This window comes from Syngnathus scovelli, chromosome 14 (assembly GCF_024217435.2).
Source record: "Syngnathus scovelli strain Florida chromosome 14, RoL_Ssco_1.2, whole genome shotgun sequence".
Taxonomy (NCBI): domain Eukaryota; kingdom Metazoa; phylum Chordata; class Actinopteri; order Syngnathiformes; family Syngnathidae; genus Syngnathus; species Syngnathus scovelli.
Genome location: NC_090860.1, coordinates 4033348 through 4050054, shown reverse-complemented (window position 1 = coordinate 4050054; position 16707 = coordinate 4033348). Strand labels below are relative to the sequence as shown.

At 42.4% G+C, this 16707-nt stretch overlaps 1 long non-coding RNA gene across 2 annotated transcripts; it reads right to left on the bottom strand.

Moving 5' to 3' along the window:
• Positions 1-171: 171 nt before the first annotated feature.
• Positions 172-16707, bottom strand: LOC125980668 (uncharacterized). Of its 2 annotated transcripts, XR_007485707.1 has the most exons (3): positions 16583-16707; positions 14978-15086; positions 172-12179 (listed from the first exon to the last, which is right to left on the bottom strand). It is a non-coding gene; the product is annotated as an uncharacterized lncRNA (long non-coding RNA). The 2 variants fall into 2 exon arrangements; XR_011088068.1 differs by having other exon boundaries at positions 172-15086.

The window sequence follows — 16707 nt, the reverse complement described above, 5'->3', positions numbered from 1 at the left end:
ACTGCGACTGATTTATAGTATGTGTTAGGTTACGGATTTTAGTTATTGATCTGACTCCAAATTGCGATCAACACTTAACACATAAATTGCTATGTCCTAATCCACACACTGGCGCACCTAACAATTTTGCGAGTTCGTTCTGTCAAAGAGAAGACCAGTAGATCAATCAGACCAAATTTACCAATTGTTTATTCCTGACAAAGCGCACTAATACAGGCCTGGGTCCCGGGTCCCTCACACTAAAACTCGTGCGTTTTTGTGACCACCAAAAGACGACACATTCTTCCGGGTTGCCCAGTTTTGAAGAAACACAATATGAATATTAAAGCATGCAAAATATTGTGAGATGATTGGTCGATGGCCATCTCCTCCCCGTCTAGGTGTCGCTGAAATCTGGAGGTTGGGTTTTCCCCGCGAAGCCCGACCACATAGACGTGCTGTTGTTCTCGTTTCTCACCGACCTTGAGGTGTTCTCGTCCGGTACTCCCTGTCTGGGCCTATTCCACAACACTTCAAAGAAAACAAATTCATGCAGTTTGCCTGCACATTCTTCGCCACCCACCAATCCACACGAGCACTCCAATACTAGATATTATATTAATATGATTATAAGTTTAACACAACCTTAAAAATATGTTTGCAAACTGCCGAAAGCACATTTCCCTTTATTCCCTCTCATGACCTCATTTATGAGGTCATCACCCGTTACTCTAGCAAACAGCTACCAGCGCGCTGTCGGTCCTTCCTTCCCCCCGCTGCTCATGTTGAGTCACCAGGGTATATTGGCCCATCGGTGGCAACGGGCCAACGGTTTTCTCGATCAACCGGACAGTGAGTGACCTAATACATGGAATACAACAACAATCGCATAAAATCATAATTGTAGTAAAAATAGCTACAGCAACAAGCACAGACATGATGAGGCCTTTCCAGCTTCCGAACGTTTTCATCCAATCAGACCAAATATCGGTGTGTACGCCTGAATGATCTTTCATCTTTTTGTTCAGTGTCCTTAGTCCTTCCAACGCCCTGGTCAGTCGGCCTCCTGGTGCCGTGTTGTTTGGGATAAAAGTACAACATGCATCACCAAACATTCCACACACACCATGTTCCTTAGCCAATAGCATGTCCAACGCAATTCTATTTTGGAACGCCATTAACGACGTTGCAGCCAATTGTTCATGAACTGCGGCAAATTATTCAGCTGTATAATTACCCAGTTGTTGGACATTGTAATGAACGTAATTAATACGGTCTACATTTTTATTGGGGGTGATCCATACGAAGATACTTTCGAATCCCGAGGACACTTGGTTAACGAGTTTATACTTATCTGGCACACTCCGGGGCACTCCTATAGTGTCAATATATGTTGGATCGTCGTCGCTCAACCACGGGGGCAAAACGTCTCTTTTGGCTCGCTTCAGGAGCCCCACCAGTGGGGACTCCAGGTTCCAATTGAGATTCTGTATTTTAATGGGGACAACCACCACAGGCATTATCAACGACACGAGGGCACAGATACCTGATGCATTCTTCGGCAAGCGATCCTATAATTTGTCATCACCACACCACAACCAGATGTCACTGGTCTTCCTCTGCTCCTTCCATCACTGCTGGGTGAATTCTGGCATGTCCTGTTAAAGCTTGAAAACAAGTGAATTTGGAAAAAACTTTGTATATCACAATTACAAATTGAAACCTACTCACCCATTTCTATTTTACCACTCCCCCCTTTGACACATTGACCCAATGTGTCATTACGTATCAAAAGGAACCTGCAAAGCGTCCCCCCTCATCACCACACTCATAGCCCGGCCCGCGGAACCTCTAGCTACCATCTGGGCCCCGGGACCATCACCCCAAGTCCTTGAAACTTGACTGTCCACCACACACACTCGGCAACACAAACAAAAATCATCGCACTCCTGTCAGTGAGCTTATAGCCCGGCTGACAGCGGACATTTGTACACACAAAAACAGACATCAAGTATCAAAATAAAAACAGTCATAAAATGAATCCTGGCGCCCGCGGATCATGTCCTGAAAACCACGTCATCAACAAGTTCATCATAAAAACCAAAAGGGCAAGGGTTAACATATTCTTGTAAATCCAACACAAACTTTCCACGAACGCAATCGACAACCTGCAAGAATGAAAACAAGTTACGCAAGCAACGCGCAATCCGCTCCTTGGCTGGTGGCTGATGCTGCAAAAAATCAAGACACACAGAAAAACAAAGCAGAGCGTGCTATTGTCGCAAACACGTTCAAGCGTCAAACAATTGGTCACTGTCCACCTAGTCCGTCACCCCGTCGGGTGAGCTCAAAGTCGTCACACGTCAAATCGTCCAAAGTCTTGCTGTTCGATACTAGTTCTGTCTTGTCTGACCATATCACTAAAATGGGCCTTCTCCATCACACCGTTTTGTTGTCGATGGTGCCCCTGATTGATCATTGAGCCATGGTTCCGGCCAGAACTCATCACTTACCAGTTCCAGACCCTCCAGTCTGTACCACCCCTTCAGGTGAGAGGAATTTTATCCTCAATTGCAAACACATCACCCCAACTTCAGACCTCTCTGGCCAATCATACTGCGCACACACAGTCATAGATGATCACATGCGCACGCACCCATCCACACACTCGCAGACACACACATCCGTCTCTATCACTCAGCTCTCCTCCCACACTAAGCAAAGTTAGTATGTTAGTGTGCAGGCAAACATTGACTCCTAATAGTAACTCTTCACATTTGGACATACTTGTCAACATGACCTATTGTAAAATCTCCAATTCAATTTTCCATAAACTCGCCCATCAGATTCATCGCAAATTGTCATATATGTCTATCTGGGACGACGACTGTGGGACCCGCGTGTCAGGGGAGCCTCCATAACCTCAGGTTGCTCCTACAAACTCGATCTCTATTAATTATCCTAATTAAATTCAATAAAGATGGGTCCGACTATTCCCTCTGGATTTTTACGTCATCATTTGGCTCTCCCCCTTTTTCCTGTTGTCTAGCTCAAATATGTTTCTCAGTCTGCTTCTCTTTATTGCCCCTCTTGGCGAGTCTCATTGCCCCTTTTACTCTTCCTAAAAATCCTGCCTGTCACACCATCCAGCACCTCTCCCTGCTTCCTTAAATCGTCACCTATTTCCACTCCTTTCATCCACTCCCTCGCGCGGTCTGCCCCCCTCTGCAAAGCTGCAGCTCCACACAGGGAGCGCCAAGCCCTCTCCCTAGAATGGGCAGTTTTTAATGTAATTTACGTCACTGCTGTCCAGATCTTCTATCCTCAATCTCCCTTGCTGTCAATCCCTGTTAAAATGCCAAAATGCCCTTGTTCCTCTTGACTGAATCAACTTTAGTCCAAATGTCCTATTCTAAAATGTATCTAACTCGACTTCTACTTCTTAAGCCTGACGAGCCAAAATATCAGATCTCTGTTCAATCTCTGACTATGATGCTTTTCTCTGTAGCTCTACGCATTATTCAATTTTTTATCAAATCTCCTCAGTTCTGTCAAACTCAGTGGACAATGAAGCTCTTGTCCACCTTGACCCAAGCTCCACCCAGTTTGGTAACGCCATAGCAAGGAGTGCGATTTGGCCGTCGGACACTTCTTTTGCAGGACCTCACACTCTCAAGTTGGTGTTCTTTTGTGGTTGCTTCAGAGCCAACCCATCCATCACTCTCGAATGAGTCCATTGTTCAAATGAGTCCATTTTCATCTTTGTGAGTTCCCCCGCTTCTCACTGTCTTTTCTCGTCCCCGAGGATATTGTCTTTCCTCCGGGGTGTACTTGCCCCCTCCAAGCACAACAACAGTCTTTCTTTGTCCTTGCCAAAGGTTAAAGGTGCCTCAAAGCCAGGCACCGTTTTGTAGTCGTCCACGGCTGCAGGCGGAGTCTCGGGATCGAGTTTCAGGGATCCTGGCACTGAGAGTGACAGACTGGGACATCAAACTTGTAAGATTATTTCCAAATGTAGCTGCTGCCATCAATTCACTAGTAACGTTTGTTTACCAAATGTCAAATTCTCCTAGTATCAGCGATCTCATCTTTATATTGTAAGTCCTGCAACTCATCCTATTTCCGAGCTACGTTTAGTCTATAGTTCCAATTTAATGCGACAGTACATTGTGTCTTCAGTGTCATTATTCAAAATTAACTCATCGAGGTCTGCGTTCGACATCTTGCCCTGATCTATGTCTTGACCTCTCAAACGTTATTACCTGTCATGCTTGCTCAAAAATGTGCCTTAGAATATGGTGCTGTGAATTTCCAATCTCCCCGATCAAATTGGATCCCGCTTCTCAGCTTTTCTTTTTCATGGTCTTGTTAGCCTGCAATTGTCCAAATCAAAAATGTTATTTTCTTTTAACTGTCTTTCTTTTGAACCTCTAAATCGCTCGTGTTGCTAACCTAACCTAACCTAACCTTAAAGAAAGGACAAACAGATTACTCCCAATAGCTCCTCATTATTTACGAGTTAGCCCCCCTTTCTTGAACATTCTCTGATCCATGCCGTCTTCCTCCTCACACGCCTTCACCCACACAGGGTGTGCACATAAACACACACACCGAGCGCGCACACAACCGCTCAATCTCACTGCTTCAAACATTCACTGAGAAACTCACACTGTCCCTGCCCCGCCCGGGCCATAGCACCCCCCGTGATAACCCAGGTTATCTTTATCATAGGATTATGTTGGAATGCAACAGGTAATAAATACCTTACCTTGTCCTCCTTATCACAAGATCGTAAAACATCCCCTGAGATGTTTAGACTAGAGGACAAGGGCTTTCTATTCAGCCCACTCATACCCCCACTCTGTTTCTCGTAATAAATATTCTCTTGCAGGAAGGAGAGTCCAGAGCGCTATTCGAACATCGCTGCACGCACAGCGACGAATGGACTCTCCACCTGCAGGTGTCCAAAAGAACTTGCTTGTCTACCGTGTGGTTCTTGCAAAATAAGTTGGAGTGAGCAAATCTCTAACATTTTGGTGCCGAAACCCGGGACCTCTCATACCCGCTATCTGGCTGACGAAGGAGGACGTGCTGCATTGTCGACAAGCCAGCGTCCATTAAGAGGACCTGGAGGAGAAAGTCCTGGGAAGAGAATTCTTCGCTGGGCCAGCATCTTAGGTCTGCCTTCGTCTGACAGAGGTGGATTGACGGGACCCGGCAGTGCAACGAACCAGGGGACAAGTAAGTTAAAGGCCTGAAGTTGTGTGATTGTGTTGTTGTTTGTGAAACGCGTAAAAAGGAAGAAGTGCACAGGAATAAGTTTTGTGGAAGGAGGGGGTGTTGTAGAGTCCCCCTCTGGATGAGGTGTCTCTTTTGGAGCAGTGGTTCTCAAACTGTTTTAAAATCTCAGTACCTCCGTGAATCATTATTTGACGACCACTGTTCTAAGGAGTACAACCTCGTGTTGGCAGGGCTGGGGACAAGGACTTTTGTCTTTAGTTCCCAGGGAAGGTGGGGGGTGTTGTAGAGTCCCCTCACTGGATGAAGCAGCTCCTTTTTTTTTTTTTTTTAAAAAAAAGGAGGACTTCGCGTTGGCAGGGCTGGGGACAAGGACTGTTGTCTTTAGTTCCCAGGGAAGGTGGGGGGTGTTGTAGAGTCCCCTCACTGGATGAAGCAGCTCCTTTTTTTAAAAGGAGGACTTCGCGTAGGCAGGGATAACTTGTGTGATTGAGTGTGTGACTGGTAGGATAAATTGACTAAGAAGCAGTTCTAGCGTTGATCCACGGCAATAAAACAGGCTAGTAATCTGTCGAAAGGTCAATTTAAACCTGCATTGAGGATCCTCAAAGAAAAAAAAATGAAAAAAAATTGTAAAACCTTAAACTACTAAAATTAAGATGGGAAATAAGAACGGTAAATCTCTTGCTCTGCTCTTCTTTGAAACGAGAAGTTCATGGCAAGTAGATTTCTTAATTGTATGCAATAGATGCTGAAGTGGAAGAAAATGTATGGAGTACAAGGAAATTTGAAATGTGGAAGAAGTGGTAGAAGTGCTAGAGTGTGGTTGAAATCTTCACAAAGAGATGAGAACGAATTCAAGAGACAAAAGCTAGAAAGATGAAAACTGATGCGGTCACAAGTGTTTGTCAGACCAGGAGACAATAAGGCCCCTGTGAGCAGGTGCAAGGCCGCAGCTCAAGCCGCGGCTCAAGCAAGGGGCAAGAGGAGTTTCCGGTCCTATGCAAATCATGTATCGAAATTTAAAAGATCTGAAACCTCTCCCATATGACAGCAAAACATGTCATTGTCAGGTTATCAAAAATCTTTTTAGATTCTTAGAGCCCCTGTCCACACAAGAAGTATGACAATGCTGTTTGTAGGCCCAATTACAAATGAATAGGGATCGAATTGTGTTACACTGAAGTTAAAATATGCAAATCAAGTGGTAAAGAAATGCAACTTGCTTCTAGAAGATAAATAAATAAAATTAGAATGTGCTGTCTTCGTGTGCATGGGAGGGACCAGCTCATGATCGACCACAGGAAATGGCCAGCCTGTGACGAATCATTGTTGCTGAGACCTACCTTCCGCACGCGAGAGCTGTGCATGTGTGTGCGTATGTGTTAAGTTGATGAAGATTGGCTAAACTTTTAGTATAAAGACATTTGCTAGACTGTTGTCTATTCAATTTACACCGCAGAACAGAAACAATTTTGACAGATAAAAATGAAAGAAAAAGAGAGAAATCTGTTTGCGAGCAGAAACTAATCCACACTAGTGCATGTTAGTGTCAAGCCCTCATGAGAAATTCGGTTAACAAAACAACAGAACATGCTTTCAGGAATTGGGAGAAGCTAAATTGTGAATTTAAGATTTTGCAATGCTACATTTAATAGGAATAATTGATTGGTTGTGTTATAAGATTATGCAAAATTCTAAATGCAAGCTAAATCTGAGAGATTGAGTTCTTCAAATTTAAAAACAAAGAAAACATTTAGATTAATTTGGCAGTTGTTTGTTTTAGTTAAGTCTTTTTTGAATTGGTGGATTGTTCTACCAGGAAACCTGAGTTGAAAATGATATATGAATGTTGTGTGGTGAGCTTGGATGAATTGGGACCAATGTGATGGGAAGACTCCTTTTTGGAGACTGTGTGAGATGCATATGATGAGCATTGATGAATGATTGCCTGAATGAAAGGTTGAATGGTTGCAGTCGTTGGCGACTACTATAGAAAATTAGTAGAGCGACTTTGATGAAAGAGTGATTTTGAGCAGGTTGAATGTTAGAAAGAAACACGTAGCTTTTTGATTGATAATTAACCAGAAAAAAAAAAACTGGAGAACCAGTAACACATGTAGAAGATGTGTGAACTGAGAAATTGAGAAGCGTTTTGGAAAGAAAGTCAAATTAAATGATGATGGAATCGTATGTAGTAAAGAACGCATTCTCCCAAAAAGTTTGTCAAGGTGTGAGGCATGGGCGTTGCCAAGCCTCAAAAGGGGGGAGTGAGTAGGACAGATAGTGGAAGATAGTAATAATACAACACTTTATGACAATGAATTTTTGAATACATTTGGTGTTATATTGTGGTAATTTTTTTGTTCTGGTGTAGATAGGTTAGCAACACGAGAGATTTAGAGGTTCAAAAGAAAGACAGTTAAAAGAAAACATTTTTGATTTGGACAATTGTAGGCTAACAGGAACATGAGAACGATAAGAACTACGAGGTGGGATCCAATTTCATTGGGGAGATTGAGAATTCACAGCACCATACTCTAAGTCACATTTTTGAGCAAGCATGACAATAACATGTGAGAGGTCAAGACATACAGATCAGGGCTTGATGTGGAACGCAGACCTCGATGAGTTGATTTTCAATAATGATACTGAAGACAACATAATGTCCGATTAAATTGGAACTATAGATAAAATGTAGCTCAAAAATAGGATGAGTTGCAGGATTTACGATATAAAAACGAGACCGCTGTTATTAGAAGAATTTGAAGTTTGGTAAACAAACGTTACCAGCTGGAAGCAGCTACATTTGGAGATAGTCTTACAAGTTTGATGTCCCAGCCTGTCATTCTCAGTGTCAGAGTCCCTGAAACCCAATCCAAGACTTCGCCTGCAGCCGTGAAGCACCTTTGACCTTTGGCGAAGGACAAGAAAAGACTGCTGTTGTGCTTGGAGGAGGACAAGTACACTCCGGAGGAAATACAACATCCTCGGGGACGGAAAAGACAGTGAAAAACGGAGGAACTCACAATGATGAAAATTGACTCATTTGAACAATGGACTCATTCAAGAGTGATGGATGGGGTCGCTCTGAAGCAACAACAAAAGAACACCAACTTGATAGGGTGAAGTGCGGCAAAAAGATATGGACTTGGAGTGTCCGACAACCAAATCGCACTCCTTGCTACGGCGTTCCCAAATTTGGTGAAGCTTGGTTCAAAGTGGAAGGGAGGTTCATTGTGCACTGAGTTTGACAGAACTGAGGAGATTTGATAAATAAATAAATAAAAATTTGAAAAATACGTAGGGCTCCAGAGAAAAGCAATATAATCAGAGATTGAACGGATTTGGATAAAACAAATAGGCTAAAACGGTAGGAAACAAGAGCAAGATCTGATATTTTGGCTCATCAAGCTTAAAACGTAGAGGTCGAGTTATATAAATTTTAGAACAGGACATTTGGCAGTCAGGAGGAAACTAGGTTGCTCAATGTACCTACTCAATACAATAGTAAGGTTTTTTATACCACAGTGGAGGTTGGATGGTCAGAAAGTTAGGTACGTTCAATTTTTGACATTCACACAATCATGCATAGGAGTCACAAGGCGACAGTTAACAAGACAATGACTGCAATAGGGGCCACCTACGACTGCACCGACATGAAAAAGTAGAAGCGAGAGAGCAGAGTATGGGATTATATGCTAAAACGTCTGCTATACAGTTACCAATAGGAGATTCTATCAAAAGAAGCTACATGAGAGATGGATTAGAATCCCTTTGTCTGTGTGTTCTGTTTGTGAGTAATCTCTGTAAAATTGTGACAGTCTTGTTGTCGTTCGTCTGAACTTTGTATGCCGTTTTGCTTATGTGTGCGTGCAGATGTGTGTGTGTGTGTGTTCACACCCTGTGTGTGTGCGAGCGTGTGAGGAGAAAGAAGGCATGGGTAAGACAATCTCTTTTAAACCAGGAGGCAATAAATGGGAACGCCCCTGTCATAAATAGTTTTTGGTTAAAGGGAATCATTAGGAGGTGTTCAAACTCTTCCCGCAAACACTCCTATTTGCCAGTTAAATGGGCACGGCAATTGACTACGAGAGTTGCAAACAACAGATGAAGAGCAGTCCTTGGCAGATTATATGATCAGGACGCTCAAACTGTGTCAAAGACAAATTTATTGCCGCTTGATCTTTCCTCCTCACAGGTCGACAACCCCATCAATCCAGGAGACTGGGTCTACATCGAGGTCATCAAAAGAAGGAACTGGGCCAGCCACGACGGGAGGGACCATTCCAAGTCATGCTGACTACACATGTTGCACCCAAGGTTGCAGGACCCACAAATGCATTAACGACGACTGCTCTCCAGGAGGAAACTGGATGGGAGCTTTGGACATCACCGCTGTGTGCCAGGATGAGAGAGCCGTTTTCAAGGTGTAAGGGCTCTACTACCAACATGGCTGCACCATCGGACGGGACCTACTTCATTCAGAAGTTCAGAGGCACTGCCTCACCTGCATCCTATGAGTGCACGTGCCTGTTCAGTAGGGATCATGGTTTTGTGGTCACGAGAGTTGTCCGATGCTGCCTGCCAACTGGACACGAGTGTGTGCGCCAGTGTGTGTGACAGACCTCACCTACAGACTAGAACATCAGCAGCTGACGAAAACGCGAGCACATATACAACTTCTTAGACGTGACAGATGTGATAATGATAATGAGACGTGGATTGCGTAGATGCTGTTCTGTTGAGCATGTATTACGGAAACTTGTTGATTTCACCATCAAATATGCTTCGCAAGTAATGGATACGCTGATGTACTGTTTCTTTGTTTTTCTTTTTGTTTTTATTGATAGCATTCTGGTCGCCTTAAGGCAAAGGGACCGTGTAAGAATTTTCCTGCTAATAACATCTGGCCAGCAGGTTTTTCGCTTACACAATAAGTTTGATCTGGGGTATTAGGGTAATGCCTCATCTTCACTGGAAAGTGTTGCTATCATTGTTTGTTGTTTTTATTTTTCCTATTCTTCTTTCTTCATTATACATATATATGTTTTTTTTTCTTACTTGTCTTTGTTGTTTGGGGTAGCATAATCATATGATAAAACAGGAGGGAGATGTTAGGGTTTTCCAGGTTATCTTTATCATAGGATTATGTTGGAATGCAACAGGTAATAAATACCTTACCTTGTCCTCCTTATCACAAGATCGTAAAACATCCCCTGAGATGTTTAGACTAGAGGACAAGGGCTTTCTATTCAGCCCACTCATACCCCCACTCTGTTTCTCGTAATAAATATTCTCTTGCAGGAAGGAGAGTCCAGAGCGCTATTCGAACATCGCTGCACGCACAGCGACGAATGGACTCTCCACCTGCAGGTGTCTAAAAGAACTTGCTTGTCTACCGTGTGGTTCTTGCAAAATAAGTTGGAGTGAGCAAATCTCTAACAAGGGGCGCGGCATCAATGTTGACCGGTTACAGGCTGGCCATTTCCTGCAACAATCATGATGTCGGCCCACCGCCCGCACGAGCATAGCACAGGCCCACGCGCACAGCCCAGACCCGCGACTACGCGCGAGTGCAGGCACGCTCATCAGTCAAGCTCTCAAAGGGCAGGCCAACTTTGCTGTTGCGCCCTTCATCATGTTAACATTCGACATCTTTCAATGTCTTCTACACGACATTTGTTGTCTCTTATTCTCATCCTATCAAGCCACCGTTCTAGTAACTTTCTGTCACACGCCTTATTTTCTCTACTGCCACACCTTGCTCATCTTAGTTTCTCTAACCATCTTAAACACAACATTGTCCACTTCTCAATTTCCCTATTATCGCTCAAAAGCCTCCTAAACATTCTCCATTACTGATTTCTTCCATAGAACACACATCTCACTCACACACACTCATATACACACCCACTCATGAGGATCCTCTGGGCGCACACACACTCTCCCCCCAATTCGGTTCATTTTAGATATTTTGGAGGTCTGATCTCTCACAGGAGGAACTGTTACCACCGGATATTTTTTGAGGAGGTCTCACTTCCCCTCGGGGATCTCTAAAAAAACCCAGCTATTTGAATACGATCGTCACCGCACCCTTGTCCGCCACGACGAAGCACTAGGTCCCTGACCTATCCGTAGTACGCGTAAGTCCCTGACTTTACCGTACACGTTACACACGTAAGTTCCAAACTTATTCACCGTATGTATCTTAACTTCATGCACACCTTATTTGATCTGAACGACAGTCTCTTCTTAAATTTCCTCTTTCAATTCGCAGCATTATATTATAGTAACAGGTATTCTGCTTACCTTATCGGCGATGAGACGTCGTACCAGCTCAACGTAGTGCGCTTATTCCAAACGGTTCGCCGACCAGGAGAAAGTGTCCCTGACACTGTCCGGTGTCTTGGCTAAAGACCACGAGTTGTCAATTACCCTTCTCTTGACATCACGTCGGGGTCACCAAGAAATTGTTAGGTTACGGATTTTAGTTATTGATCTGACTCCAAATTGCGATCAACACTTAACACATAAATTGCTATGTCCTAATCCACACACTGGCGCACCTAACAATTTTGCGAGTTCGTTCTGTCAAAGAGAAGACCAGTAGATCAATCAGACCAAATTTACCAATTGTTTATTCCTGACAAAGCGCACTAATACAGGCCTGGGTCCCGGGTCCCTCACACTAAAACTCGTGCGTTTTTGTGACCACCAAAAGACGACACATTCTTCCGGGTTGCCCAGTTTTGAAGAAACACAATATGAATATTAAAGCATGCAAAATATTGTGAGATGATTGGTCGATGGCCATCTCCTCCCCGTCTAGGTGTCGCTGAAATCTGGAGGTTGGGTTTTCCCCGCGAAGCCCGACCACATAGACGTGCTGTTGTTCTCGTTTCTCACCGACCTTGAGGTGTTCTCGTCCGGTACTCCCTGTCTGGGCCTATTCCACAACACTTCAAAGAAAACAAGTTCATGCAGTTTGCCAGCACATTCTTCGCCACCCACCAATCCACACGAGCACTCCAATACTAGATATTATATTAATATGATTATAAGTTTAACACAACCTTAAAAATATGTTTGCAAACTGCCGAAAGCACATTTCCCTTTAGATGCATATTTGAGCTCGAAGGGGTGAGGGGCCATAAGAAAGTAGGAATTCTGGATAGTCAGCAAAATAGTAATACAGGGCACTACTTAATTAAAAAAGAATACAGTAGGGCTTTAAATAACAAATACATTGACGTGACCCTTGCGACAATTGATTTAAATGGCAATTTATGATAGGCACTTGGGGTTAGGATTAACAATCCATCCATCCATCCATCCATTACTGGTGCTTGTCCTTACGAGGGCCACGGAGGATTAACAATAATAACTAGAATTATTAATTTCTGTAAAAATTGCGTGTGAAGGCGAAGAGGCTGAATAAAAATTCGGGGAAAGCTACAAGATTATGTTTGGAACGTATTGAATTGGTCAGAAAATTTATAAAAATATAGAAAGAATTTTGTAAAAAATTTTGTATGTTTTATGTGTGTGTTGTGGGATGACAGTTTGTCTGTAATGCTGTATGAATGTCAACTCTATACTTGTGATGTGGTGTTTGTGTATTGTGAATGGTTAACATGATTCAAGGTTGGGGTGATGTGATCACAGCAGAGGATAACATTCCTCTCACCTGAAAAATATAAAGATACTATAGATTTGAAAAAGCAAGATTGATCAGGTCTTATTTTGGACTAAATATGGGTTTAGGATTATTCTGGGGCACCATTGACAACAAAGGACTTCAATGGAGAAGGCCCATTTCAAGATTATGACTAGACGTGATTATACCAGCATTGACAATCAAGACTCTGAGCCAAGACAGTGTATGACAACAACTCTGGACTTACCTGACAGTGTGACGAAATGTATGTGACGGAATTTGTGACGACTTGCTTTGTTTTGATGTTTTACCTAATTGTATTGCAGCCTCTAACAGCAACCCAGGGACCAGATTGTGCTTTATTTGTTAAACTCGTGTTTACTTTGCAGGTTGTCAACTGCAGTCTTGGAGAATTTTGTGTCATGTCTGTGAACATGCATTAACAACTAACCCCTTACTTTTCATAATAAGTTTGTAAATGTGATCGTTTTCAGGACAGGCTCGGCAGGTTCCAGTTTTCAATTTCATACGTTTGACATGCGCCCGGGTGTGGATTATTTTTTGTTTATCATTAAGAATTTTATTTTTATTTTTTGGTATTATGAATGTTTATTGTGCGGAGAGCTGCATGTACCGCTACTCCAGGAGGGTGATGGCTTTTGTTCATACAGCCATGTGAGATGCTGCCAGCCGAGTTTCAGGGACTGAGAATTGGTGATTCCAGGCCAGGATGGCATCTGGAGGTACACCAAAGTCCAGCTGGCGATGGGTATGTTACCATGGGCATTGTTACTTTTACTTTTTGACCATAGTGACACATTTTTTAGAATGTGTCAAAAGGGGGAGGGTAAAAAAACAAAACAAAAAAAAAAACAAAGGGGGGAATTGTGAGATTTTAAGTGTTTTCAGATTTGATGGTTTTTAACATGCTAGACGGAGGAGAAGAAGCAGCTCGGCAGAAATGAAGTGAATGGGAGACAACATCGTGAAATGGGGCCAAAGCCTGGTAACAAATGTGGAGAGTTTTAAAATAGCTGAGAATAAATTGTAGACCTTTACAAGATAGGATAAAATAGGTGGGAGAGTATTAAATGTAAAAAACTTGGAACAATAACATACAGACGAGAAACGAATTAGGAACAGGTGGACAACTTATGAACGTTAAAGTTTGAATAACACATTATTCACGTGATTCATTTGCAGGATAAACAATGGAAGGGATTGATAAATTGAACAAATTTAAGATGACTGCAGGAGCATCATGTCGAAAACAAATAGATTCAACAAATTTATCTTTCCCTATAAAATGGTGCCGTTTGGGTTTGAAGTACATAGTTACTTCAAAGGAGGAAAAGCATGATTTAAGATACGTGATTGATCAATGATTAAATGTTAGTAAAACAACAGATTGAATAAATTACGATGACTATTAGAAGGCTATCCCTTATAACAGGGGTGTCAAACTCATTTGTTCACGGGCCGCAGTGTAGTCATAGCTTCTTTCGGAGGGCCGGTGTGACTGTCACCCCAAATAAATGTGTGAGTACCTCATATTATATACAGTAAAAGCTATAAAACAAACTGACAAGTAACTCGCTTTCAAATCAGACAAATAAAAACTGGTTTAATATTTAAAAATAAAATATTATTAAAAGTGAAGACAATTTGCAATTCGAGTAATGACACATGAATATGAAGCACAATTTGTCTTCGCGGGCCACATAAAATGATGTGGCGGGCTGCATCTGGCCCCCAGGCCTTGAGTTTGACACTTGTGCCTTATACAAAGGTAAAGTAGGATTAGAATTTGATAAAACAGATATGGACATCCACATATTCCATTAGAGTTTAAATTGCTTGCAATACTATTACAAATTAGTTAACACCTGTGTGATGGATGGATGGATGGATGGATGGATGGATGGATGGATGGATGGATGGATGGATGGATGGATTTATTCATTGAGTGATTCATTGAGTGACTGACTGAATGACTGAGTGACCGAATGGGCAATCGTTCGATGTCTGTCTGTCTATATGTATGTACTATATAGTATGTATGTATGTATTTCGTTATTTGTTTATGTATTTTTCTCTCACATTTTCTTTCTCATCTTCCACTTCTTTCAGCTACTCCTGTTAGGGGCCACGACTGCAGAGCAGTCGTTTCCATATCTCTCTGTGCTGTCACACCAACCATCTGCATGTCCTACAACACATATGTCAGAGTTACGGCCCGCAGGCCAGATCCGGCCCGCGAATTGATTATCTATGGCCCCCTGGATGATATTGAATTACTATTAGAACCGGCCCGTAGGCCACAGCCGCCCGCTGGTGTTTTGCACGCACCAACACTACATTTCCCACAATGCAACGGTAGCCCGCGATGTCCCTGCAGCTCGCACAAGCGGCTTCATTATTCATCAGTAGTTAGAGCAGAGTTCAACTTTCTGATACCCCCCTCCTCAAAAATGGCTAAACGTAAGGTGGACGCTGAGAACAGGGGGTTTCAGGCCAGGTGGGAGGCAGAGTACATGTTTACGGAGGTAAGAGGCAAACCTGTGTGTCTTCTGTGTGGAGAAAATGCGGCTGTAATGAAAGAATTAAATTTAAGAAGGCACTATCAAACGTCTAAGAAACACACAGACCAAGACAAGAATATGGAATATGAACAAAAGCTACAGAAGGTGGAAGAATTAAAACGAGGCCTTAAGTCCAGACAGGCTATGTTCACGTATGCTAAATCACAAAGCGAGGCTGCTGCCAAGGCTAGCTTTATTGTGGCAAAAGAGATCGCCAAATCAGCCCGGCCCTTTGCAGAAGGAGAGTTGATCAAAAACGGGTTTTGAGCCTCAGAGCCTAACCCTGAACATTGATGAACTTGTACAAACAATGAGACACCTCTAAGTATCAGGCTCAGCCTCAGACAAGTGAGCATCACAGAACAGTAACGTATTTTCCGTTTTTTAATTCGGTTACATTTTTACATTTGTTTCTACAAGACGTGATTTTTCTTTGAAGAAAGCATTGTTTTGTCTGTGTGCCGTAAATTTTTGAAGTTTATTTATTTATATTTATTTTTCAGTTGAATGGACCAAGGGAAAATTGCAGATAAGAGCCATGAGAAAGAATACAACTGATTTGATTATTTTTTTATTTTACGATTTGAAAGCAATGATCGGTAGATCATAGAGCAGCACAATAATACATTTTCAGTTTATAATGCATGCACTTTTACTTATGCATTTATGTTGATATTAAGAAACACATTTTGTTTTTAAAACAATTGAATTTTTTGCTGTTTGGCTGTTGAAAATGTTTTCCCTTGAAGTTACTGACAGAGCCATAATAAAATATTGCCATATTCATTTAATCATTAAATAATGTACACTGTGTTAGGTCTTAGTTCAAAAGGCTATGTGCAATCATTCCGATATATTTTAATAAACATTGAACCAGTCCGGCCCTCGGCTTGTAGCAAATTTGTTTTTTTGGCCCTCGGTGTGTTTGCCTTTGACATCCCTGTCCTACAACATCTTCGTCTCTGCCACACTCTCCATTATTTTGACCAGTAGATTTCCAGGCCTCGCTTCTAACATTCTTTCCGATAACTTCATGCTTTGCTTAATCAACATAACAACACCTCTGTAGCTACTACAGTTCTGCGCATCGCCGTGGTCTGAAATAAAAAATAGAAGTCAGCACCTTTCCAGGAATCTTCTCGCTTTTTAAGAATCTCCCCTGCCATCTCTCCTTGATAGTTCCATGCTGTCACTGGAATGTCGTCTAGGCCAATTGCCTTTCCACTCCCTATCTTTTACAAATGTCTG